The 23,796-nt window shown below is 45.1% G+C and overlaps 1 protein-coding gene across 8 annotated transcripts in view; it reads left to right on the top strand.

The window, feature by feature from the left end:
• Positions 1 to 23,796, top strand: part of ZBTB7C (zinc finger and BTB domain containing 7C) — a 383,033-nt gene that overhangs the window by 193,189 nt on the left and 166,048 nt on the right. For 2 of the 8 annotated variants that reach the window (XM_065533857.2, XM_065533859.2), the window contains exon 3: positions 7,510 to 7,601. The exons of the other annotated variants lie outside the window; for them this stretch is intronic. The gene's annotated coding sequence lies outside the window, so the exon portion shown is untranslated. The remainder of the gene's footprint in view (positions 1 to 7,509; positions 7,602 to 23,796) is intronic. 8 annotated transcript variants of the gene reach the window in all.

The following is a 23,796-nucleotide window of genomic DNA, read 5'->3' on the forward strand; positions in this document are numbered from 1 at the left end:
CCTCTGCCAGCTTCTGGAGGGCTGCTGGCAGCCTGTGGCACTCCTTGGCTTCAACTGTGTCACCCTGAGCTCTGCCTTGCCATCACACAGCCTTCCTGCACATGCTGGTGTCCAAACCTCCCCTTTTTTAGAAGGACACCAGTCAGACTATATTAGAGACCTACCCTCATCCGGTATGACCTCATCCTAAGTAATTGTATCTGCAGTGTTCTTATTGCCAAATAAGGTACTTGAGGATAGGACCTCACCATATGAATTCAGGGTGGATACAGATCAACCCACAACAAATGATGAGGATCTAGTGGCTGTGGGGACCATAGGATGGAGAGGAGGGACGGATCCACAGGCACTCGGGAGGTGGACTGAGTGGGCTTGGGATGCATGGAGTGTGGGCTGATGGAGGGGGGTTTTAGGATGACCCCTGGCTTCTGATGAGAAGCTGTCAGGGGGAGGAAGCAGGAGAGGATTTCTATTTGCGTTGGAAAATTGGCGAGGAGCTTGAGACACATCTGGCCTGGAGACCTAGGTTTGGAGCTTGTCAGTGTATGCCACCTTCTTTCCAACTTACGCCCTTCACCCCCCAGGGAGTGAGCGCCCAGAAGCCAGCCATCTAGATGTCTCTTCCCTCAACTCCTAGCAACTGGGTTGCCCTTGCTGCCCATTTTGCCTCGTGATTCTTCACAGTTATGCAACTGCTTCCATTGTGTCTGCAGCACTCTCTCCACCAGTCTGTGAGCCTCAGAGATCAGGGACGGCATTTTCTACCCCCTCAGGCTTCTCTGATGCCCAGCAAGTCCGCACAGCTCTTCCTCCTTACTGGTGAGCTGGAGAAAACAAATTTCTCTTCAGCACGATAAAGAACTTGAAAACAAGAAAAGCTGCCCACCATGAAGTCAGCTGCCTGCTGTGGTAGTGAGTGCCCTGTGGCTGGTGTAAACCAAAAATAAAATTCTAAGTCCCCCACTGACTGAATGGACTCCTCCTCTCAGCCAAGGGAATTCCATAGAAACCTGAAAAACTAGTTCAAGCCATGAAGGGAAGAGAGGGTTGGACATGCCTTATTATACTCTCCTCCTTTTGGAATTCAGGCACGACTGACCAGCATTGACAATAAAACAGAGATATTAAGACTGACAAGACAAACTCTTTGTAGCATTAAAATACCAATCTGACTTTAGTATAGCATCACATGTCAGCAGGCCCTGAAAGAAAATCAAAGTATTTTACCCCAAAATATATTTCTTTGACATATTTTTGAAATATGTCAAAAAAGTCTGAAAATATGCCCTGAAAATCTGTCTGCTGTGGGGGAAATTTACATTCTGTAGAGAATCCCTTTCCCTTTCCAGGTCTTTTTCTGATCCTGAAGAGAGTAGCTGAGAGACCAGCACCTTTTAAAGGTCTAAATGGGAAACACATGCCATCTATTGCCTCTAAGGGTGGCCATTTATGAGGCTTCATCTACATAACAAGAACCTTAGTCTTGACAGCCCCTTATCTTAACCCAGACACTCCTTTCTATTGATTCCAGGTTTTAAAATAATAACTCTTTCAACCAAGTGCCAATCAGAAAATCTTTGAATCCACCAATGGTTTGTAAGTCACTACTTCAAGTTGTCCCACGTTTCTGGATTGAACCAATGTATACCTCTCATATACTGATTGATGTCTTGTGACTCGCTAAAACACATAAAACCAAACTGTAACCCAACCACCTTGGCCACATGTTCCCAGGACCTCCTGAGGCTGTGTCATGGCTCATGGTCTTCACATTTGGCTCAGAATAAATCTTTGCGAATATTTCACAGAGTTTGGCTTTTTTGGTCAACACCGAGAGTAAGCCTACCAAGCTGAGGATGCTGTGGAGAGAAGTCTACCCCAAGTGGACAGTTGGCTTCTGTGTCCTCTAAGGGTCTGCTGATGTCAAGATTGAATAATGAGGATGACCAGGATTCCATGAGCAGGATTGTTGGAACAGGTCTTTTTAACCTAGAACCTGGTGGAGATTTATCATTAATCAATGTATTAATTTATCATTTTATGTTGCACCCACTTTAAAAGAGGACTAGTGACATTGTGAGTTTTATAAACACATATATGCAACAGGGTGGCTAAAAATAAGGTTGGAGACCATATGATCCAGCAATCCCACTTCTAGATATAAACCCAAAGGAATTGAAAGCAGGGACTCAAATAGATCCTTGTACACCTATGTTCATAGCAGCATTATTCGCAATAGCTAAGAGGTGGAGGTAACCCAGTGTTCATTGATGGATGAATGGATAAACTTGATATATACATAAAATGGAATATTATTTAGCCTTAAAAGGTAGGGAATTTTGACACATGCTACCACGTGTCACAGCGTAAACCCCAAAATTGGGGTTCTTGGCTTTATGCAGGAAAAAATGCAAGAGTAAGCTAACAGAGTGAAGTGAATGCAAGTTTATTAAGAAAGTAAAGGAATAAAAGAGTTGCTACTGTCATGGCGCTGGTGAGAGTTTCCTTTAGCATGCTGATGTATTATAATTAGCATATAATGAGCAGTGAGGGTGGCCATCTTGATTTTGGCAGGTTTTAACCAGCTTCTTTACTGCATCCTGTTTTATCAGCAGAGGCTTTGTGACCCATATCTTTTGAAATCAGTCCTGCCAACATGTTTGAACCTTAAGGACATTATGTTAAGTAAAATAAACCAAATACAAAAGGACAAATACTCATGATTCCATCATACGAGGGACCTAGCATAGTCAAATTCCTAGAGACAGAGAATAGAATGGTGGTTGCTCATGGCTAGGAGGAGGGAAGAATGGGAAATTTATGTTTATTGGAGACAGAGTTTCAGTTTGGGAAAATGAAAAGTTTTCTGGAGGTGGATGGTGGAGATGGTTGCCCAACAATGTAAATGTGTTTAGTGTTACTGAACTGTACACTTAAAATAATTAAAATGGTAAATTTTTAATGTTATGTGTATTTTACCACAATTTTTAAAAATTGGCTTGGAGAAAAAGAAGCCACCAGTCTTTCCAAGCCTACCCTGTGTTGTGGCACCAAGGAGCACACAGTGGACTCTGAGTGGCGCCTACACATGGTGTCCACTCTCACTGCAGGGCAGGCTGATGCGTGTTCAAGCATCTTTGACTTACCTCACCCTGCATTTGCCACACACGTCGTCACAGCTGTGCAACTGGAGGTCATTTTTCATCCCAGCCCTACATTTTGACAGCTCCATGGAACCACCTCACATGAAAGCTCAGCCCAGAGAAGGGCTCCTTTGCTCTGACATTGCCCATTAGCCGATGTTCTCTTAGTGCCCATTCCCATCCCTGCCAAAATTTTCCAGCATGTCCTTTAGCCCAATGGAGTCTCTGCATTGGGGTCAGAACAGTCAGAACCAGTACCCAAATAAGAAGGTAATAAATTTGGATAAAGCACATGCTGTCTGTGCCTGGTCCTCTTTACGCTGTCTAAAATGTAGCTGCTTTCTTTTCAGATTTGATCTAGATTAAGGTGTTTGCTTCATTAATGTCAAGAGCAATGAGATGCCAACAAAGGCAAGGTATTCTGATAACACAGATCTGTTATCATGGGGGTACAGTAGGAGCTGTTTAATCTCTAGCACACACAGAAGAAGCCATTGAAGACGGAAAGGTCCAGGGCAAGAGTGGATCCCACTCAATACAAGTGCAGGACACTCTGGTTGTAATTATGAAAACATCAGCTTGAGAGTGACTGGGGCCATCACTAAAGGTTCTTCTGCAGCAGGCTATCATGGTCACATTAATTTCCAGACACTGGAGGGTTTGCAGACAGAAGAACTAAAGTAAAGGCACCTGTGTAGTCAAAAACAAAACCCTAGTGATTGAGAAGGTTAAAGGACAGCAGGATTGAGGATTGTGTCTAGGGCAAAAAGCCATTCTGGCCCTCATCTTGTTCCTCTAGTGCACCAGCCTCATTCCTTCCAAGAGGTCTGTGCACTGGCTGCTCCCGCTGTGAGAGCGCCAGGGAGAACTGCCCCCGCTGAGAGAGCGCCAGGGAGAACTGCCCCCGCTGAAACCAGGAGCCAAGCGAGGGTATAAGCTGAGGGAACTGCAGAACAGATTCTCTTGCCGGTCTCTGGCTGGAGGAAAAGCCTTCCCCTTGTAGGTCTAAGCCAGACCCTGTATGTGGCTGCACTTGGGTTTGAGGGGTTTTATAGCCCCCACACATAGTGTGGTCCAGGCTGGCCAGGCAGAGGAGGGTTTTCAGCATTCTTTGAACTTGGCCTATATTCTCCTTCCCCACACCTGGATTAACTCCTTTCCAAATTCTACTCCTTCAAGACCCCCTTGTCTGGCATGGGCGGTCTCTCAGCTTAGGCCTCCTGCCTTTCCTGCCATACCAGCCGCTCAGCTATGAATCACAAACTAACTTGTCCCCTCTCTTCTCTTGGCTTAGGTATTTTTTATTAATAAAATTTACTTTTCACAGCAGTTTTAGGTTCACAGCAAAATTGAGCAGAAAGTATGGAGAGTTCCCTTATACCCCCTGCCCCCATTCATGCACAACCTCCCACATTATTGACATCCCCCCGGCCCCCGAGAGCGGTACATTTGTCACAATCAATGAACCTACAGAGACACATCATTATCACCCAGGGGCTGTAGTTTACATTAGGGTTCACTCTTAGTGTGGTATATTCTATAGGTTTGGACACATATATAATGACATGTGTCCATCATGACAGTAACATACAGAGCAGTTTCACCGCCTTCAATGTACTCTGTGCTGCACCTATTCATTCCTCCCCCAAACCCCTGGAAACCACTAATCATTTTACTGTCTCCTAGTTTTGTCTTTTCCAGAGTGTCATATAGTAAGGATCATATAGTATGTAACCTTTTCCAGACTGGTTTTTTAAAAACATATATATGTGTTTAATTATTTGTAGAGATGGGGTCTTGCTCTGTTACCCAGGCTGGTCTCAAACACCTGGGCTCCAGTGATCCTCCTGCTTTGGCTTCCCAAAGTGCTGAGATTACAGGCATGAGCCACTGCGCCTAGCCAGACTGGTTTCTTTTACTTGGTAATATGCATTTATGTTCCATCCATATCTCTTCATACCTTAATAGCTCATGTCTTTTTAGCATGTCTCTATGTACCATGATTTATTTAGCCATTCACCCACTGAAGGGCACCTTGGTCACTTCCAAGTTTTGATGATTATGACTAAAGTTGCTATAAACATTCGTATACAGGTTTTTGTGTAGACATAAGTTTTTAATTCATTTAGGTAAATGTCAAGGAATGTGATGGCTGGATCATATCGTAAGATTGTGTTAAGTTTGTAAGAAACTGCCAAACTGTCTTCCAAAGTGGCTGTATCATTTTGCACCCCCACCAACATTGAATGAGAGTTCAATGTTGCGCCACATCCTCACTAGCATTTGGTGTCATCAGTGATTTGGATTTGGGCATTCTAATAGGTGTGCAGTAGTGTCTCCTTAATGACATATGATATTGAACATCTTTTCATATGCTTAATTGCTATCTTCTTTGGTGAGGTGTCTGTTCAAATTGTCTACTTTTTAATCAAATTGTTTCTTATTTTGAGTGTTAAGAGTTCTTTGTGTATTTTGGATACCAGTTCTTTATCAGATTTATTGCTTGCAAATATTTCTCCTACTCTGTGGCTTGTCTTCTCATTCTCTTGACGTGTTTTTTGCAGAGCATAAGATTTTCATTTTCATTTTAATAAGGTTCAGCTTACCAATTCTTTCTTTTATGGGTCGTGCTTTTGATGTTATATCTAAAAAGTCACCATCATACAGAAGGTCATCTAGGTTTTCTCCTCTGTTATCTTCTAGGAGTTTTATAGTTTCACATTTTACACTTAGGTCTATGATTCATTCATTTGAGTTATTTTTGTGAAGAATGTGAGGTCTATGTCTAGATTAATTTTTTGTGTATGGATATACAGTTGTTTTAACACCATTTATTGAAAAGATTATCTTTGCTCCATTCACTGCCTTTGCTCCTTTGTCAAAGATCAGTTGACTATATTTATGTGAGTTTATTCCTAAACTGTCTTTGTTCCATTGATCTATTTGTCTATTATTTCACCAATGCTATGCTGTCTTCATTAGCATAATTTTATAAGTAGTTCTTGAAGTCAGTCCTTTGGATACTTTGTTCTTCAATAGAGTTGGCTATTCTGAGTCATTTGTCTTTCCATATAAACTTTATGGAATTTTTTTAAAAACAGTTTAATTGATATATAATTTACACATCATAGAATTCACCTATTTAAAGTATATCGTTTAATAGTTTTGGGGACATTCATGGAGTTGTGCAGCCATCTCTTCTAATTCCAGAATATTTTCTCCACCCCCAGAGATACCCCAATAGTCAGTCAGATAGTAGTCACTCCCAATTCTCTCTTCCCTCACCCCATGACAACCACTTAGTCTGCTTTTTGTCCTAATGATTTGCCTATGCTGGACGTGTAATTTAAATGGAATTATATAATATGTGGTCTTTTGTGGCTGGCTTCTTTCGCTTTACGTGATATTTTCAAGGTTCATCCATGTTGTAGCATTTATCAGAACTTCATTCCTTTTTAAGACTGGATTATATTTCATTGTGTGGATATACTGCCTTTTATTCATTCATTCATTCATTCATTCATCAATTGATGGACATTTGTTTCCACTTTTGGCTATTTTGAATAATTCTGCAGTGAATGTTCATGTATAAGCTTATATGTGGATATATGCTTTTATTTCTTTGGGGTATATATTTAGGAGTAAAATTTCTGGATCATATGGTAACTCTATATTTAACCTTTTGAGTAACTGCCAGGCTGTTTTCCAAAGTGGTTGTGCCATTTTACATTCCTACCAGCAGTGTGTGAAAGCTACAATTTCTCCACATCCTTGCCCACACTTGTTCTTAGCTGACTTTTTGATTCTAGCCATTCTATTGAGAGGATAGTGATACCTTATTATGGTTTTCATTTGCGTTTCCCTAGTGGCTAATGATTATTCAGCTTCTCATGTATTTATTGGCTGTTTGCATATCTTCTTTGAAGATATGTCTATTCAGATCCTTTGACTATGTTTTAAATATTGGGTTATCTTTTAAAATATTTTTGAGTTCTGAGAGTTCTTTAAATAGTCTAGACACAAGTCTCTTGGATTTGCGAATATCTTCTCCCAAGTGTGGGTTGCTTTTCACTTTATTGATGGTGTCCATTAAAACCCAAAAGTTTTCAACTTTGATAAAGTCCCATTTATGTTTTATTTTGTCATTTGTCCTTTTGGTATCATATGACTTGGATTTTTTTTTTTTTTTTTTTTTAAGAGACAGGGTCTTGTTCTGTTGCCTAGGTGGGAGTTTAGTGGCACATTCATGACTTACTACAGCCTTGATCTCCTGGGTTCAAGCAATCCTCCCACTTCAGCCTCGAGAGTAGCTGGGACTACAAGTGTGACCCACCACGCCATGTTAATTGTTTTTTATTTTTTGTAGAGATGGGTCTCGCTATGCTGCCTGGGCTGGTCTTGAACTCTGGGCCTCAAGCAGTCCTCCTACCTCGGCCTCCCAAAGTGCTGGGATTACGGGTGAGCCACTATTCTCAGTCAGGGACTTGCATTTTAAAATAAATTTTATTATTGACTTTTGGGAATTTTGTGTCTTCCTAGCACAACTAGATTTTAAGTTTGTCAAAAGCAGAATTAACGTGAAATTCATTGTTATATCTGCTCCAATGTCTGGACTTGTTAGCTTGATTTGGATCTGACCTGTACCTGGGTCGGGATGCAGACACTCATCTCATGGAAGTTCCCAGACGCCAGCTTCCTCTTTAGACTCCTTTGACCTGCACATTTCCATTTGGAGCCCGAGGGCTGAATAATAGTTCCCAACTTGGAGCATCCATTGCCTCCTCAGCATCAGAGATGGTTAAATGATACTGCATTAGCTGAGACCCCTTTTCTCTCCTCTTTTCTCTCTCACTCTGTAATACCATTTCTCTATAAATATATCCAGGGAATATTCTCTATTTTGCCTTATGGGCAACAGCTGCTGTTTTTGCCAGGCTGTCATCTATTTAGTTGTTACTTTTTCGACTTTATTTTTAAACAGTATAACATGGAGTACAGCAACAGTGAGCACGGGACAGATGGAGAACAAATCCAAATAACAGACTTCCAGAGCCACCCTAATATAAGTGACTGGGGTAGGGTGGGAGAATAAAACCAGATTGCTGGATTGCTAAAAGCAAACAAATATCAATAAATCACAAGTTAAGTCAGGAAAGGGAGAGCAAATAAGGAAGTGGCACACCTCAGCCATCCTTCTGCCACACAGAGTCTGAGATGTTGGGAAGGTGAGTGAGCTGAAGTTGACAGGGGCTTCCGAGCCAGGCCGAGGAGCAGGATCAGTGGTGGAGATGAGAAGAAAGGCTGACAAAGTCCTCCTGGGTCAGGCAACACATTTAGTGGGTAGAAATCTTAAGGAGCCTGCAGGAGTTAAATGATATGTAAAGCAACACCTCTTATATCTGGATAAGACTCCAGGCTCTGTGCTAACTAAGATATTCTCCCACCCCCTTTGTCTCCTGGGGCATAAGTAGAAGTTAGAGAGACGTGAGTTCGAAGATCTAGGTTTTTAAAAAGAAAGAAAAGAAAACCAATTTTATTAATTTCTTCTAGAACAGCCAGCACTTCATACAAATCAGGGGTGGGGACAGAGGTCTCTGTGGTCTCCAGGGATGGCATTGGTGGATAGTCCCCAGGTGGCAGCTTAACTTCCTGACTCACACTCCAAAAGTAGAGGAACCACTCTTGTTTATTTGTCCTTTCAAAGTGGACTAGGTGCTGGTAAAAAGTGCCTTTTTATCTTCAGTGCTCACCCTTAATGCATTAACCTTTTTACTGGAACAGTTGCCCTGTCCCCCAAGGCTCTTGGGCACAGGAAAGGCCACCAAGGCCAGCTCTCAACCCTCATTATACCTTGCCTGGCTATGCTTTATTGGCTTCTTGTCTTCTGACTTCAGTCCTGTCTTCCACCACTGCCCCCCAGCACACCCTCCTACCTTTTCAGTAAAGTGTCCAAATCTTAAATGCACAGCTTGATGAATTTTTGCATAGGTAAGCACTCTTGTAATCACACCATGATCATGTTCTAGAACATTCCCAGCACTCTGGATAGCTCCCTTTTAAACCTTCTTTCAGTCGGAACTCCCTCAAAGGTAACCACTATCCTAACTTGTATCATTGTACAGCAGTTTTGCTGTTTTGAGCTTTATATAAATGGAATCATGGCATATTCACTCATTTTATATTTCACTTAATAATATATCTGTGGTCTGGTGTGGTGTCCCACACCTGTAATCACAACACTTTGGGAGGCCGAGGTGGAAGGATCGCTTGAGGTCAGGAGTTCAAGACCAGCCTGGGCAACACAGGGAAATCCAGTCTCTATACAATATAGTCTAGCTAGATAGATAGATAGATAGATAGATAGATGGTAGTTAGATGATAGATAGATAGATAGGTAGATAGATAGATAGATAGGTGATAGACAGTGGATAGATGATAGATGATTGATAGATGATCTGTGAGATTTATTCATGTCGTAGAATATTCAGAAGTTTATTCTTTTTTGTAGCTATATAGTATCCATGCAGTAACTATACCACACTTTTTTTACCCATTTTATTGTTGATTGATATTTTGATCATTTCTGGTTTGAGACTATCTTTTTAAATGATGTTATGAATATTCTCATTGAGGTTTTTGTGTTGTACATAAATACCTTTTCTGGGTACATACCTAACAGTGAACTTGCTGGGTTGAATGGTGTATGCATGCTTAGCTCTAAGTGATATTGCTGAACACTCTTTTGAAGTAATTGTATTGATTTACATTCTTGACTGTCATTGAAGGGAGCCCCCCTCTTCAGTTGTTATACATCCTCACCAGCACTTGATGTCTCGCTTCAGCCATTCTGATTGCTGCAGTGCTGCGTCCCTGTGGTCTTTTTATATTGTGTTTGCATGATCTTATATGTTTATTCACCATTTTGATATCCTCTTTTGCGAAGTGCCTATTCAAATATTTTCCTATTTTTTAATTGGTGAGTCTATGTTTTTCTTTTTTTTTTTTTTTTTTTTTTTTTTTTGAGACGGAGTCTCTGCCGCCCGGGCTGGAGTGCAGTGGCCGGATCTCAGCTCACTGCAAGCTCCGCCTCCCGGGTTCACGCCATTCTCCTGCCTCAGCCTCCCGAGTAGCTGGGACTACAGGCGCCCGCCACCTCGCCCGGCTAGTTTTTTGTGTTTTTTAGTAGAGACGGGGTTTCACCGTGTTAGCCAGGATGGTCTCGATCTCCTGACCTCGTGATCCGCCCGTCTCGGCCTCCCAAAGTGCTGGGATTACAGGCTTGAGCCACCGCGCCCGGCCCTATGTTTTTCTTATTTGTTGCCTTTGTATGTTTTGGATGCGAGTTCTCTATCACGTATCTTCTCTCATTCTACAGCTTGCCTTTTTACTCTCTTAATTGTGTCTTTTGATGAAGAGAAGTTTTAAATTTTAACAAATTTCCATTTATCAATCTTTTCCTTTCTGGTCAGTGCTTTTTCTGTCCTGTTTAAGGAACTTCTTTGCCTACCCGAGATCATGAACATATATTCTACAGGGGTTTTGTTCAGCAACTTTGTTTTAGCTTTCATATTTAGGTCTATGATCCCTTCAAAATTACTTCAGTGGGAAGCAGTGGTCAACTTTATTTGTTTGTTTGTTTGTTTATTATCTTGCTCTGTCACTGAGGCTGGAATGCAGTGGTGAGATCATAGCTCACTGCAGCCTCAGCCTTCTGGACTGAAGCGATCCTCCCACCTCAGCCTCTGGAGTAGCTGGGACCACAGGCGCCCACCACCATGCCCAGCTAATGTTTTATTTTTATTTTTTGTAGAGACGGGGTTTCACCATGTTGCCCAGACTGGTCTCTAACTCCTGGGCTCAAGCGATCCTCCCACTTCAGCCTCCCAAAGTGCTGGGAAACATTTATTTTAATATAGCTATCCAGTTGACTCAGCACCATGTATTGTAAGCACGATTCTTTTCCAGCTGAAATGCAGTGGACCCTTGGTCATAGTGACCATATGTGAATATGTCTATCTCTGGATTCTATTCTATTCCATTGGCTTCTTTGTGTGTACTTGAACCTATATACCATACCACTCTGCTTACTACAGTAGCTTTACAGTAGAAGTTTTGATATCACATAATTTCTCTTTGTTCCTCTTCATAACTGACTTGGGTATTATAGGTCATTTGCATTTCCATATAATTTTGGAATCACTTCTCAGTTTCCACACATGTATGCACAAACACAAGGGAACAAAACTGCTGGGATTTTGACTGGACCTGCATTGAATCTAGAGTCTCCTTTGGGCCCACTGGCAATTCTCATTTGGCTGCTGCCTGACTTCTCTTGGCCACTAAATAAAGAGGTAAGCACTCATTTTAATTGTGGCAAGCGACAGTGAGCAATAAAAAAGCAGCCCAGCTTGGGGTTGGGGTGGGGAGCAACCTTGAGAGAGGTTGTACCTGCCTAGGGACCAATGACCAGGGATCCCCAGGGCCCTGGGGACATTCTTCTTTCCCCTCCCTTGCTAAGTAATTGTATTGATCTAGTAGTCATTTCAGAGAGTCCCAGTTGTTATACATCCTCGCCAACCCTTGATGTTTTATTTCAGCCATTCTGGTTGGTGCAGAATATAGTCTCTTTATTTTGTATTTGCATGATCTTTTATGTTTACTCACCATAGTTGAATAAACATATAAGACTTAAAGAAATGGAAGTACTATGTTCATTAATTGAAAGAATCAATAGTGTTAAGATGTCTATTTCCTTCCTACAGAAAATAGACATCTTAACACTACTGATTCTTTCAACTCATCAACATGGTACTTCCATTTCTTTAAGTCTTTGATTTCTCTCGGCATTGTACTTCTCAGTGTAGAGGTTGTGCCCATATTTCACTGGTTTTATTTCTTAGGTATTTAATTTGTTAATACTATTGTAAGTTGTATTTAAAAATTTTGTCTTCTACATATTGTCACTAGTCTATAGAAAATATAATTGATTTTTGATTATTGACCTTGTGTCTAGCAACCTTGCTAGATTCATTTATTTGTTCTAGTCTTATCTGAACCAAACTGTCAACTAACTAAGGGGTTAGATGTCCACTAACCCCTTCTGCAAAGTGCTAGACCTCAATAAATACTCCTGGCTACACTGAAAATCTTCCTACAGTGAAGAGAGGGGAAAGAAGAGTGTCCCCAGGGCCCTGGGGATCCCTGGTCATTGGTCCCTAGGCAGGTGTAACCCCCCTCAAGGTTGGTCCCCACCCCTAAGCTGGGCTGCTTTTTAATTGCTCACTGTCCCTTGCCACCATTAAAATGAGTACTTACCTTTTTGCTTAGTGGCCAAGAGAAGTCAGCAGCCAAATGAGAACTGCCAGTGAGCCCAAAAGGGGCTAAATGTACACACTTCTTCTCTCCTCTGAGAGCTCCTGGCTGAGTTTCCATGGGAGCCTCTGGCATAGGCTGCAGGGATGTATAGCTGGGATGTGTTGAGAGAGAGGATGGAATTGGTACTGAGGAGTGGGTCTGTGGAAGTAACCTTAGGCTGTGAAACACAGAACACAACCATTTGTCAAGTATTTGCCAAGGTCCTAGTCTGGGTGACTCTTTTGCTTGGTCCTCAAGAGGCATGGTCTTGTCCTTAGGAATGTTGCTGTAGATAAGGAGGCAAAGCTTAAGCTGCATAAAGGGAAGGAATGTCTCAGGAGTCCGGAGGCCTGGGTTTAGGTTCTGGCTCAATCAGCAAGGAAAGCTATCGAGCATTCCAACCTATACCTTCCCTTCCTGCATGGGCCTGGTCTCCCAACGAGATTATAAAAGGGCATTAGTCATCCTCTCCAGTTCCACCTGGCTTGAGGCTCTCCCATAGAAGCAGCCCAGAAGGCCAAGCAAGAAGAGGAGATGATAAGTGCAGTGAGTATCTAGGTAAAAAGATTCATGTGGAATGGGGTGGGTAGGTTCACAAGGGAGGCTGGAGTGAGAGATTGGGCATGCGCAGAGTTGGGTGGGTGGAGAGGAGAAGGCCAGCTCCTCCCAGTGTGTCTGCTGTCTTTGTGAGGACCATCTCCAGGCACATTCTATCCATCTCCCACCACTGTAAGCAGTGTGACCTGATGGAGTGTCCAAGGTATGAATCAGAGGTAGAAGGAATGCAAAAAGGAGGAAGGCACTGCAGAGAGAAGGGGTGAGGGCCTGAGGTGGTGGGGTGGGGGGGTGGGCAGGAGTGGGGCACATCTCCCATGTGTGCAAAAGCAGCTTCATACTGTGGCTGATATGTGGGTCACCTGGTTCAGGATCAGGGACTCATGCAGAATGGTTAAGGATGACTTACAACCGTCACTGAAAAATCCCTAGGGAAATTACGGGTAGAGGAGACACCCCCTCTTCAGAGCCTCTCCTCCTCTCTACCGTGTACTGCAAAGACTACTTGGTGGGATAGGGGGCTGCCTGCACCTTGCACTTCTCAAGCAACTCCCTTGTGCCAGGCTCTAGGCTGGGTGCTGGGGTTGTAAAGATGAGGGGGACACAGCTCCTGCTTCAGGAATCATATAAAGAGTGGCGGGACAGAGCTCAGGGTAACCACAGGAACACCCAACCCAGGGGGTGCGGCAGTGGGAGCCCATGGTCCCACTTCTGAGGGAAGGTGGCACCAAAAGATTTAGCCCTGAAAAGGTCACAAAGAAATGAAGCAACCTGAAGGCAGCTCCATGGGGCCGCTGTCCCTGTTGTTGACATTTCTGGAATATGGGTCTAGAATCAGAAGCAAAAGAGGAAGTCCATTCTTCCACACTGCAGAACATTCCTACAGTGGACCCAAGCTGTTTTGTCCTTCTCAGTAACTTTAAGGTGTCTCCACATAGGGTGAGTTAAGGAAAGATCCCCATAGCGGAGCCTGCCAGCTGTCAGCCTGGGCCAGCTATGTCCCCGGCCACATGAGTCCACTGATGCCACCTCCCACATCTGCAGCCACCTGGAGCTGTGGCTCTGTTGACTTAGGACTGTGCTCGGAGCCATGCTGTGTGTTGTTGTGAGCCCTTAGGCCTTGGTGCATGAAGTCCTGGAGTATGGGCTCTGCTGGGAAAGTGTGAGAAGATGGAGGTAGTGAGTGAGGCCCTGGGCAGAAAAGGGGGAAGATTCTCATGGCAGAGGCACCAAGGCTAGGCATCTGGGCCTCCATCCTCTTGCTCAACAGAGGGCCTGACATTCCATGCTGGGAGGTGTGGACACCTTGGGGGGGCCGTGGCTGGGTGAGGGTGAGAAAAGGGGGTCTTGAGGCTGCTGAATGAATGGCAAGCAGGGGAAGAGGGCAAGGCCAGGGGCGTGGGTGGGGCGGTAGGAGGTGATCTCCAGCCTGGAGACTCCTGTGGAGGGAGGCAGGGGAAGGTCATGCCCAACTCCTGAGCCCTTCCTCTGCCCACGGTTGTGGGTTCCAGCCACCATGGGATTCCTGGCTGCATGGACACTCTTTATCTCCTGGGGTAAAGCTGCAGGGGAGAAGGCACCCAGTGCGTCATGTTCCGCCTCTGCTCAGGCTGTGCCAATGTCAACAGCACTGGCCTTCTGTGTCCTCTCATGGCCTGCGTGCGGTGGGGGTGGGGTGGGGGAGGAAGCAGTCACAAAAAGCTTCCCCCACACACCCACCCCCACTGAGGATCTGAGCAGAGCACAGTGGGATACTAAGGACCGCTGGGCGGGGAGAGGTGGGGTGCCTTCGCATGTTTAGCTTCCATACCCACCCTCACGGCCCACTGCCTCCAGGACCCTGCCCAGCTGGCTTCATCTTGCCAGCCACCTTCCGCCCCCAGCCTGGTTTTGTCCCCCTTCTCTGTCCTGCCCTGCGACTGTGCCTCCTGCTTCACTTTCTCTCACCTAGAAGGTTCCAGCATGTCCCTCCCTCCCTCCCTCAATCCTTACCCATTCTGAGTTCCATCTCTAATCCCTCACGGCCTCTCTGGGCCTCACCAGCCCCCGCTCTGCTGCACAGGCAGATACCCCGAACTCCAGCCCTGCCCATAAGGCTTTGGGCTGCCTCTCTGCATGTGTCTGTTGTCCCCAAAAGACTACAAGGCCATGGAAGGCAGTATCCATGTCCTGCCTCCTCCCAGCCCCTGCACCATTCCTGGTGCACAATGGCCTAGTGCCTAAGCATGGGCAGGAAGCACTGTGGTCTGGCCCAGCAGCATCACCCGGGCAAAGTCCCTGCTCCAACACTCAGCTCTCCGCTGACCTGCCCGTGTGGCTTTTAGCTAGGTGGAAGCCTTCAGCAAGCCAGTTCCCCTCTGGGATTAGGAAGTGGTCAAATCATAAAGGAAGAAGACAGGCTGGTGGGTGGAAGGGAGCTTCGTGCAGCCACAAAGGGTAGTGGAAAAATTAATACAGCGGAGTCCAGATGACAGCTGGTTATGCCTTGGATTTATGCAGCTCTCTGGGTTTTTTCTGAGGGAGACTGGAACAAAGGCTGCTAGGAATTGTGGTGTCAGAGAGGGATGCAGGCCTTGGATTAGAAAGAGCTGCTTTTTATTTATGCAGCCTGGTGGTGGGTGCACAGGTGTTCATCATAGTATTTTTCTGGCCTTTTTGTATGTCTGAACTATTTCATAACAAATTTTAAAAAGCAAGAGGCACCTGGGGTGGAGATAAAGGAGGTGGCTCTGGAAAGATGGAGGGAAAAAGGCAGGAGGAGAGGCAGGACACCTGGAGTGTAGGTGGAGGAAGGGGCGGGCTCCAGAAACCGGGGGAAGATGTGTGGAAAATCCAATGCCATGAGTCATTGGTCTCCCTCAAGAACTGGTCAGAGCATGGGACAGGGACTCTGCTGGGCAGGGCAGAGCCAGGGGTGATGTCATCACAGGAATGGACAGCCGAGGAGCCCTGATCAAGTTTATGAAGATACAAAGAATCCCTTGCCGGGGCCTACCCGTCCCCTGGATTTACATCCTGGGCTATACCTTTGCTTCCCAGCATTCATGCATGCCTGTCAGCAAAGGGTTTAATTGTTGTTGATGTTTATGTGTTTTTAAAAAATAATTCTAAAGTGGGTGATTCTCCTTCTCAGCATGCCTGGTGTTCAGTCTGAACATCTGAAGAACAGATCAATTGTATGTGTCACGGAGAGGGGGAAGCCATGGAGGGGAATGATCCACTTTACAAAAATGACTTTGTACTTACATAGCCATGTCTTTCGGGGCTTAAAGTGAGATCTAGGGTGTCGGGATGTTTTCCTGTGTGGAAAGTGGAGTTCACCGGTGCAGGTGCGATGCCCACGTGCCGCTGTTAGATGTTCTGCACCTGCCTGGGGCTCCAAGGGGGCAGTGCCTGGGGTGGCCCACTTCACACCAGGGTCAGGCGTGAGCCACACACCTCAGCTTCTCCCCACAGTGAGTGGGACCATGTCTGTTGCTTTTCAAGAAGCAGGTGGGGACCTGTGCCAAGTGTTGGCTTCCCCATAGAGAGCCCATCTACTTTCTGCTCCACCAGAGGCTGCTTGACCCTCAGGGCCTGAGTTTAGATGCTGTTGTGTGGAGTCTGAGCTGGGATGAGGGCGGAAGGCTGATGACCACCCTGCCCTGCACCATGCTTCTGTGGAGGTGCAGGGTGTCTGTGGTTTATCTGAATACAAGGACCCATTTCCTGTTGACGGGCATCCGTCTGCTAGAAAACTCTATCCTCAGGACCAGGTGGATTTTCATATTATTTATGAGAAAACTGCAATAACAGGCTAGGAACTGGCCTCTGGGTCTCGATTCCACACCTGCTGATGCTTGTGGTATGAGATATTTCGTGCCTGTCCTGCTTGTGTTTGGTGTGGTGTTATCAGTGAGCCCAGTGTGGACTGAGTCTGTCTCCAGGTGGGGGTTAGATTTGCCCTCCTCGTCCTTCCCTGGTCTGGCCTCTACTACAAACACCAGCCACACGAGCCCTTCACCAAGGCAAAATATGGAGTGTGGGTCACTAAATATGTCTGGGTTGGGTTTTCTGACATATGAACCTGAAAGGGACACGACCGGGTGGGAGATGTGGATGATTTGGGGTCACCCTGCCTACTACAGAAGGGTTTCTTGCTGACTCTTCATGGTTAATGCACTCTTTAGAGTCCCCTAGGAAATTCCAGTGTTGTGCAATTCTAAAACAGGTGTTGCATGCTGGGCTCCGAGAATACTGGCAGCCAGGGTGCTGTCTCCAGGCAGGGTAGCTGAGGGTTCCTTTGCAAGTAAACTGGCTGGCCCAAGAGGAAAAACAAAATTACACACACACACACACACACACACACACACACACACAAATACATTTCCTCAAATTCTCACCCAAAGTAGAGAAACACTAGAAGTGCCGCCACTCAGCATGCAGTTTTGAATACCTTCTTTCATTTTGAGTATAGGGCTCAAACTTGCCCTCAGCTGTAAGCAGTGTCTCCAAGTCTGGAACTTTTTGGATCATATCCTCTGGAAAAGGACTAGATCCCTCCCTAATCCTCGAGAAATGAACAATTTTTAGTGTCTTACTCTTAAATATAAATGATGGTGAAGTATCAGCTGGTATTTGTAGAAAGGAATCCTCTAACAGGAGACAGAGAGAATGAGAAGGGAGGAAGGGGAGGAGGGGGAGAAGGGAGGAGGCGGAGGAGGGGGAGGGGGAAGAAAAGGAAACAATTAAACAACAACAGAAAAGGAGCTGGCGGAATAGAACCAAGCCCAGGAGTGGAAGAAAACTTCAATAAAACTGTAATTGATGTCCTCAGAGGGAGAAGAGGAGATAATGCATCCATAAAGTGAGAATGGAAGGTTATAAAAAAGAAACATCCAAGGAATAAGGAATTAAACATATAATAGCAGAAATTTAAAATTCAACGGAAGATTTGAGGGAGAGAAATGACGGACTTACTCAGAATGTGGGAAAAGAAGACAATGATTTAGAAATGAGGATTTGAAAAGATTAAGGAAATTAGGAGGGCCAGCAGTAGGAGTTCCAGAAATGGAGAATAAACCCGAGGAGACGAAAGTATCAGAGAAGTTATACAAGAGCTTCCAGACTATGAGAATAATTGGCACAGACCCACATCGGGGCACATGGTTGTGGAATTTCAGAATCCTAGAGATAAAGAGAAGAGTTATAAAACCTTCAGAGAGAAAAAAAGGAGGTTGCCTGCAAAAATCAGAACACAGAACAGCGTTAGACTTTCTACCAGCATCCCTGGAATCTAGAAGATACTGGGACAGTGCCTTTAGCCTTCCGAAGGACAGTGGTTTCCAGCTTTGCTTTCTATTCCGTGCCAGTCAAGAGTGAGAGGAATAGTCGTTTCAGGTAGGCATGGGCTCAGATGATGTACCTCCAATGCAGCCTTTCTCAGGAAGCTGCCAGAGGAGCATTCATGCCACTGAAACCAAAGTAAACCAAAAACAAGCATGGCGTGTAGGGTAGACAAGAAAATGGACTCCCAAAGATGTCCACATCCTAATCCCCAGGGCCTGTGAAAGCGTTAGGTTACGCAGCAGAAGGGACTGAAGATTGCAGATGGAATGAAGGCTGTGAATCAGCTGGCCCTGAGGTGGGGAGATTGCTTTGGGTGATCAGAATGTGCTGGATAGAATCATAGGGTCCTTATACACGAAAGAGGGAAATGGAAGAGAGGTCAGAGGGAGGCAATATGGGAAGGGCTCGCCCAAGGTTGCAGGCTTTGAAGATGAAGGAAGGGAGCTCTGAGCCATGGAATGTGGTGGCTCTAGAAGCTAGAAATGTTGAGGAAACAATTCTTCCTGAGAGTCTTCCGAAGGAACGCAACCCTGCCGACACCTTGGTTTTAGCACACTGAGACCCATTCCCGATGCTGACTTCCAGAACTCTAAGATAAGAAATCTGTGTTGTCTTATGCCACTTGGTTTGTGGAAATTTGTTAGAGCAGCACTTGAAATTGATGCGGTGTGTTTGGTAGTCCAATGCAAGAATCCAGATGAAAGCTGTGCACCAGGCTTCTGAGCACTTGATCTAGACTGGAGTTGGAAGATGGGGAACTCTAGATGGAGTGATTCTAGGAAAAAATTTAAAAGGAGTGGACAGGTTCCTAACTTGCTGAACTGTCTAGGAAGGGATTTTAACAGACCTGGAAGTCAGTTTATGTGTAAATAAGAGTTAAGTCCATATAAAGCCATTGTTTTTAACAATGAAAAGGAAAAGGTATAACGTTATGCAAGAAGGGAAATTGTATCTTGGGCTCATCCATGAATCGTATCTACCTCATCACAATACTGCAAACACTGACCATTGATTTCACTAAAAATGATGGTATCAGGAAGATACAGGGAACAGAAACGTGTGTTTAGAGGGAGATAAAACCTCATTTTCATTATGAGACACTAATAGATAATATCTAAAGTAGGAAATCTAGAAACGTGCTATGAACTGAATTGCATCCCTCTATAATTCATATGTTGAAGCCCTAGCTCCCAATATGGCTGTATTTGGAGTAAGGAAGTAATTAAGATTAAGCAAGGTTATAAAGGTGGAGCCCTGATCCCATGGGATGAGTGTCCTTCTAACAAGAGACACCAGAGAGTGTATTCTCTCTGGCATGTGAGGGCACAGTGAGAAGGTGGTATCTGAAACCAAGAGCAGAGCCCTTGGCAGAAGCTCAACTGGCTGGCACCTTGACCTTGAACCCTCCCAACCTCCAGAACTATGACAGATTTCTGTTGTTAAAGTCACACAGTTTATGACATTTTTGTGACAGCAGCCCTAGCTGACCAATACAGCATTTATTTAAAAATATGTAAGTGAAGAACAAAAATTGCTTTTTAAAAATTGAGAGGTGTTATCTCTGGGAATTGGGGCTCAGTGTGGAGAGGGCTGGAGCAGAGGCTGCTATTTTTCATTGCTGGGCTTTTATTATTTTTGATTTTGTAAAACCATGTATATGTATCAGTTTGATTTTTAAAAGTTAGCCAATTCAAAACAATAAAAGTAATTTATTGACTTAGATAAATGAAGAGTTTGGAAGCAGGATGATCTTCAGGAGCAGTTTGATCTGGTCCCTAGTTCCATTTTTCTGTGATAGCTCAGCATTGCTCACTGGACTTCTTATGGTAACAAAATGGCTGTAGCAGCCCCAGGTCTTGCAAGCACCTTCCACATCTCCAATAGTGGAGCATCTTCCCCAGAAGTCCCCAGCAAACATCTCCTTATATCTTATGTGACAGAATTTGGTCTGGTTACCATGGCCAGGGAACAGAGCTGAGCTGATTGGCTTAAGCCAACCATGACCCACCCCTGAAACACATTGGCTGTGGGGGCCAGGTGGTATCTGGAGGAAATTAGCTTTCTCTTACCAAAAAGAAGGCCAATGAAAGGTGGATGGTTCAAAATAGCAAATGTTCACTACAGATATGTTCTTCGGAAGGGCATTTTCCTTCTACTTTTCATGAGTTGCAGGTGCCTGCTAACACTGTACTTGAGATTGGTTGGTTGGTTGGTTGGTTGAGTGGGTGGTTCATTGATTTGGTGGCATTTGGGTTAAATATTGACTTTTGCTATATGTGACCCATAAAGCTGGGTCTAGAAAAAAAGACTTTCCGAAGGGAAGTTAAAAGAGGAGAGAGCATCCCATACAACATGAAGGATTTCGGAACGTGAAGAATGAGAGATGAGTCCATGACCACATCTTCTTAGGGGGACATGTGCACAGCTGTGACGCAATTGGACATAAATGTAGCCTCAGGAAGACAGTGTGATTGAGAGACTCCTAGACATCCCTCTGACCCCCAAATCCTTCCCCAAGCAACCTACTGCAGATGCCTGAAGTTACATATTAGAAACTCACCTCTGTAAGAAGTTCCTGTCACCTCTGGGAGGGTGGTGCATTTGGCTGTTGTCCGTTACTAAAGCTGTAAAGTTTGCCAAATCCTTCCTAGAAAGCTGCAATGGGAGGAAGTCTTGGGTGGAGATGCAGGGAGGGGAAAGGTATCTGGAGAGGTACAGCCCACTCCCCACAGGGTGGAGTAGGAAAGAAGCAGCCCCAGGGGAGGACTGGACCAAGGTGGGCACGCCAGCATCAGGTCCTTAGTCTCTGGAGAAGTAACCTTCCTAGGTCTGGATAAGGGGGGCACTAGATGCCCTCTAAACTGCAATTAGCTGACTTGTCAAATTTACCAGCTTTCTCCATTCCCCCTGACTGATACCCACAGCTAGAGGAACACTTGGGACAGGAAGGCTGCTGTCCAAGATGTCCACCATGTCTGCTCCCACCAGCTGAGCCAAATGCTTTCCTGGAGGCAGCTGGGCTTCGTTCCCAACCCTGTTTATGCCAGTGGAACTTGCTATTGTAATTATGCAATTTAATTAAATATTATTCAAGCCAATTAAATACTGTTGCAAAAAAAAAAAAAAAGGAGAAAATATTTCTGGCCGGGCGCGGTGGCTCAAGCCTGTAATCCCAGCACTTTGGGAGGCCGAGACGGGTGGATCACGAGGTCAGGAGATCGAGACCATCCTGGCTAACCCGGTGAAACCCTGTCTCTACTAAAAAATACAAAAAACTAGCCAGGCGAGGTGGCAGGCGCCTGTAGTCCCAGCTACTCGGGAGGCTGAGGCAGGAGAATGGCGTAAACCTGGGAGGCAGAGCTTGCAGTGAGCTGAGATCCGGCCACAGCACTCCAGCCTGGGTGACAGAGCGAGACTCCGTCTAAAAAAAAAAAAAAGAAAAAGAAAAAAGAAAATATTTCTATGAAAACTAAGTTGAAGCTTTCGAAAGACACAAAAATATTTTTGAGTCATTTTGAGTCATTCTTTTTTAAATGCTGTTGAGTTAGGTGTGGGTGAAACAACTGTGGAAGGTTGGGGGAATATCAAAAAAAATTAGAGAGACTTTTTATACTCAGATTATTTTGCCAATGTATTTAATTTGTCATTCAACTGGAAAAAAAAAAAAAAACCCTGAAACTGGAAATTGTAGGCAATGCCATATGTATTAGTGTGTTCTCACACTGCTAATAAAGACATATCTGAGCCTTGGTAATTTAGAAAGAAAAAGAAGTTTAATGGACTCACAGTTCCACATGCCTGGTGAGGCCTCACAATCATGGCGGAAGGCAAAGGAGGAGCAAAGTCACGTCTTACATGGCAGCAGGCAAGGGAATATGTGCAGGGGAACTCCCATTTATAAAACCATCAGATCTCATGAGACATACTATCACGAGAATAGCAGGGGAAAACCCACCCCCATGATTCAATTACCTCCCACCAGATCCCTCCCACCACACGTGGGGATTGTGGGAGCTGCAATTCAAGATGAGATTTGGAAGGGGACACAGTCAAACCATATCACCCATATGAGTGTGATTTATGTAAGAAATAATAGAAACAATTTACCAAAAAATAGAAAGTTAAAAGACCTTAATGTTACATCAAAAATTTGGTACAAGTATACTTGAATCAATGTACAAGTATATATTACAGGTTAAAATCTTTCAGATAGCTAACTATTCCAGTCAGCTAAGAAGGCCTCTGCCATAGTATGTTTGCCAGGGCTTTAGCTCCTAGAAACTCACTCCCACTTCTCTGAATCAGAGGCTGGTGTGCAGAGATTACATTTTTGGGCCACAGATGCTTAGCTGGCTGAGTTTCCCAGAGCTGGCAAAATTGGGAGTAGCCAAGGGGAAGCAGGGATGGGGATGACTTTGGCCTGAGCCAGTCCCTCTACCCGCTCCCACATGTGTCTCTGCAGGGCCTGAACAAAATGCTTCACTCCAGCCCCCACTCCTCCTCCTCTGTTCTCCCTTCCCCACAGCTATCCAAAGACTCAAGCCTAGAGTCAGCTGGCGGGCATTTGGGGTTCCTCAGCTGCCCTCCTGGCTGTATTTACTGGTCCTCTCTGTACATGCCATCAGCTCCAGCCAGACCTGGTAACTCACTGCCCTGGTGATGCTGGACCTGTCCCTGCCTCTGCAGCAATGCTAAGAATCTCCCCTTTCTAGACTGCCCTTCGCCCCTATCTCTCCAAATCCTCCCCATCCCGCAAGCCTCTGCTTACTCTGCTGCCCCTGGGAGCCCTCTCAGATTATCTCCTGAGCTTACTGGGCGTGATCACCTTGCTGTACATAGTTCTTACCAAGGTTCACTGGCCTAACCACACCTCCCCCCAGCTATGAAAGTGGAGTCCTTCTTTAGCCCCTTTCTAGATTTTAGTTCAGACAACCCCACCCAAAACCACCACTCTGCATGAATGCACGTATTTCACCATGGATGCTCCTGCAATGGACAGAGAGCTGCAGGATGACTTATAAGCTGAGGTGAGAGACCCCTCCTCCCTGGCTATCTGGGCAGGGGGTGGGGTGGGAAAGGAGAAGGAAGTGGGGGATGGGAGATGGAGCTGGGTCTCTTCACCTTCTCAGTAGCTCCCTGCTGGCAGCCCTTGCTCAGATTCGCCTAGCTCCAGGAGTAGTTCCCTGAGTCTAGAAAAAATAAAGTGCACATGACTGAGCAGGAGGCCCAGATTGGGCAGCCAGACTAGGGAGATGAAGCCTTTGTTCCTTGGACAGGCTCATCTGCCCTCCCCTCCCCTGGCCCAGGCCCCACTGTTGGCCTTGGCTCTGGGCTCAGCCCTCCCTCTTTCTCAGGGCTATTTTAAGATTCCAGGCCAAGGTCACAGAAATGTGGACTTCTAAGGGGCTGTCACCCC

This window comes from Macaca fascicularis, chromosome 18, assembly GCF_037993035.2.
Source record: "Macaca fascicularis isolate 582-1 chromosome 18, T2T-MFA8v1.1".
Classification (NCBI taxonomy): Eukaryota; Metazoa; Chordata; class Mammalia; order Primates; family Cercopithecidae; genus Macaca; species Macaca fascicularis.